Source organism: Marmota marmota, unplaced genomic scaffold (assembly GCF_001458135.2).
Source record: "Marmota marmota marmota unplaced genomic scaffold, marMar, whole genome shotgun sequence".
In the NCBI taxonomy this organism is placed as follows: Eukaryota; Metazoa; Chordata; class Mammalia; order Rodentia; family Sciuridae; genus Marmota; species Marmota marmota.
The window spans coordinates 242,930-247,074 of NW_026000058.1; the positions used below are offsets into that span (position 1 = coordinate 242,930).

The window sequence follows — 4,145 nt, forward strand, 5'->3', positions numbered from 1 at the left end:
ACTTGTCAAAAGAAACTAACTTTATTTTTAGAACCACACACGCCAAACAAAACAGCCTCTCAGGAAAAACCCTCAGAGCCTCAACTGCCACCACCGGCTTTCCACAAGCCTCTCTCTCCCACACAAGCTTCTCTCCACCTCCCACAATCCTCCTGCTCTTGAGGCCGATTGGCTGGGTCACGTGGGCGGAGCCAAAAAAGTCCCCCAATGAGCAGCTCCGTGGTCTGAAAGGGCAGGGAAACAGCCCAATGAGCATCACCGCAGAGGAGCCAATCAGCTAGATGTTGCTGGGGCCACTGTGAGCCAATCATCATCTGGCAGTCTGAAAGGGCGGGTAAACAGCCCAATGAGCATCACCGCAGAGGAGCCAATCAGCTAGAAGTTGCTGGGGCCGCTGTGAGCCAATCATCAGCTGGCAGCTGGAAGTTTGCTGGGGCCCCTTTGGCTGTGGCTCTCAACAATCCAGCAATGCTATCCTTCAGAATCAAAGAAATAAGACTTTCTCAGAACTGAGATAATTCTCTAAGACCAGCCTTACAAAAGATACTTAAGGGAGTCCTGTGCCCAGAAGTCAAAGAAAATGTCATGAAAGTAAATCCTACTAGGAGAGTAAATACACAAAAGAAAAGCATTCTTATCAGTAAAGTAAGCCATCAAATCACAAAGATAAACGAGAGAAAGTAAAGAGCAAATAGTATTCGAAACAACTAACAGGAATAAGCCTTTACCTATCAATGACCTTGAATGGAAACAATTAAAAGATAGCTGGACTGAATAAATCAAAAAGCAAGATCCAATAATATGCTTCCTAAAAAGAATTCACAAGTAAAAACATAAAATGAAAGAAGGGAAAATGATATTCCAAGCAAAGGGAAGTAGAAGCAGTAGCTACATTTACATGTGATGAAATAGACTTTAAGATAAAAACTGTAAAGACAAAGTCACTAATAATAATCAAGGATTCAATAAGAAATATGTTAAATTCATGTGTACCTAACATCAGAGCAACCAGTTTTATAAAATAGCCACTATTAGACCTAAAGGGAGAGAGAGTAATACCTTAACAGAGGGGAATATCAATACCCCACTTTCGTCAGTGGACAATTCATCCAGCCCCTCCCCCAAAAAATGAACAAACATCAGAGTTCAACTATATGTCAGAACATTCCATTCAACAGCTGCAAAGTACACATTCTTTTCATCAATTCATGGAATTTTCTCTAGAATACACAATATATCAGGCCCCAAAATAATTCTAAATAAAATTTTTAAATGAAATTATATTCTGTATCCTTTATGATTACCATGGGGAAAAAACTAGAGTCAGCAACAAAATTAATTTAGACATGGACACTGAACAACATACATTTGAATCAATAGTGGTTTGTCAAGGATAAAAGAAGAGAAACATTAAAATTTCTGGAAACAAAATGAAAACAGCATGCCAAAACTTACAGTATACAACAAAACCAATATTCAGAGGGAACTTGATAGCAATAATGCCTACGTTAAAAAATTTTTTAAAAAATTTCAACTAACCTTAAAATGCATCTCAATGATCTAGAAAAGCAAGAACAAACCAACCTCCAAATTGGAAGGAATGAAAGATCAGAGCAGAAATAAATGCAAAAGAGACTAAAAGGGCAATACAAAAGATCAATAAAATGAAGAGTTCATATTTTAAGAAGGTGAACAAAAGCAACAAACCTTTAGCTAAACTACCCAAGAAAAAAATAAGACCCAAATAAAATTAGACATTAAGCAAAAGAAGACATTAGCACAGAAATACAAAGGATCATTATGAGATTCTGATAAAAATAAATACGATATGCTAACATTTATAAATCTAATCTAGAAGAAATGGACAAATTTCTAGACACACATAACCTATCAAAATAAATCTGAGGACTCTGCTTCTTCTGGTTCACAGACAGCCACATCTTCTCCTCTTGTGCACATCCTCTTGTCTCTTGCGGTGCCAGCCACGCCGTCCCTAAGACACGATGGTGAAGGTCAGAGTGAACGTATTTGGCCACATTGGGTGCCTGGTCACCAGGGCTGCTTTCAAGTCTGGCCGAAGTGGATATTGTTGCTATCTGTGACCCCTTCATTGACCTCAACTACATGGTCTGTGTGTTCCAGTGTGTTTCCACCCGAGGTAAATTCAATGGCACAGTCAAGGCTGAATACAGGAAGCTTGTTATCAATGGAAAGTCCATCTCCAGGAGCAAGATCCTGCTGACATCAAATGGGGTGAATGCTGGTGCTGAACCTGTTGGGGAGTCCACTGGTGTCTTCACTAGCATGGGTAAAGCCGGGACTCATTCGAAGGGTGGTGCTAAAAGGGTCATCTCTGCCTCTTCTGCTGATGCCCCCATGTTTGTGATGACCGTGAATCATGAGATGTATGACAACTCCCCCAAGATCATCAGCAATGCCTCCTATAGCACCCACCAACTGCGTAATCTCCCGGCCAAGGTCATCCATGACAACTCCAGCATTGTGGAAGGACTCAAGACCACAGTACATGTCATCACTACTAATCAGAAGACTGTAGATGGCCCCTCTGGGAAACTCTGGCATGATGGTGGTGGAGCTGCCCAGAATATCCTCTCTGCATCCACTGGTGCTGCTAAGGCTGTGGGCAAGGTCATCCCTGAACTGAACGGGAAGCTCACTGGCATGGCTTTTCGTGTGCCTACCCCAAGGTGTCAGTTGTGGATCTGACCTGTTGCCTGGAGAAAGCTGCAAGATTTGATGACATCAGGAAGGGGATAAAGCGGGCATTAGAGGGCCCCTCAAGGACCGGGTTGTCTCCTATGACTTTAACAGTGATATCCACTCTGCCACTTTCAATGCTGAGGCTGGCATTGCCCTCAGTGATCACTGTGTCAAGCTCATTTCCTGGTATGACCATGAATTTGTCTACAGCAACAGGGTGGTGGACCTTATGGTCCACATGGCCTCCAAGGAGTAAGAGCCCCTGGACCACCTGCCCCAGCAAGAACACAGAGAAGAAAGAGGCCCTCAGCTGTGGGGAGTCCCCTGCTCCTAACTCAGTCCCTCAGCAAGAATCTCCCCTTGTCCAGATTTCCATCCCAGACACCCTGGAGAAGGGGGGAGGTTTAAGGAGCCCTACTTTCACCACCAATAAAGTCTACCGCACCTCCCAAAATTAAAAAAAAAAAATGAGGACATAAAAAACCTGAATAGGCCAATAACAAATAATGAGATTGAATCAGTACTGAAAAGTCTCCCAACAAAGAAACCTCAGGACTGGATGGCTTTATGACTGAATTTTGACAAACTTTTAAAAAAGAACTATAACCAATTCTCAGATTTTTCCATATGATTGAAAGGGAGGAAACATTTCCAAACTCTAAGAGGCCAGCATTATCCTGTTTTCAACAAAAAACAAGGACACAACAAGAAGAAAGAAAGCTGTATAGACCAATATCCCTGATGAACAAGGTGCAGACAACCTCAACAGAGTACTAGCAAACAGGATTTAACAGCACATCAAAAAGATTATTTCCCCTGATCAAGTAGGTTTTATCCCAAGGGTGCAAGGATGGTGTACATGTGCAAGTCAATAAGCAATATATCACGTCAACAAAAGGAAGAATAAAAGCCATGTTATCTCAGTCGATGCAAAAAATAAGATTCAATGTCCCTTCATGATAAGAGCCCTGATCAAATTAGGTATAGAAGGATTATAACTCAGCATAATAAAGGCTATCCACAACAAACCCTCCGCCTGCATCGCCTGCATCGCAGTGAACCTGGGAAAGCTGAATACAAGTCCTGTGTCAGGAACAAGACAGGGAGAGGGAGGGGGAGTGTGGCATGTGGAATATGACGGAGGCTGGTGTGGCTGTGGAGGCTTCCAGGAGATGTGTTCTAACCAGGCCTCTCCTCCTTTCCCTTGGGTTCATGACTGCTTGCCATCTCCCTACAGAAACTGGACACAAGAGCCTGTATGTTCACAGGGATAAAGTCTGGGCAGGACAACACATTTTGGGGCCAATAGACTAGGAAAGAAAGCTCAGGTAGCTGCTCCTCTTCCCTTCCCCTTAAATCCCCAGGACTGACCAACGTTGTTTCTCTATTTGAGAATTCAAAAGTAAAGTTCAGGAATGGCTAGG

The 4,145-nt window shown here is 42.7% G+C and overlaps 1 pseudogene; it reads left to right on the top strand.

The window, feature by feature from the left end:
* Window positions 1-1,994: 1,994 nt before the first annotated feature.
* LOC107160382 lies at window positions 1,995-3,064 on the top strand (annotated as a pseudogene).
* Window positions 3,065-4,145: the final 1,081 nt, after the last annotated feature.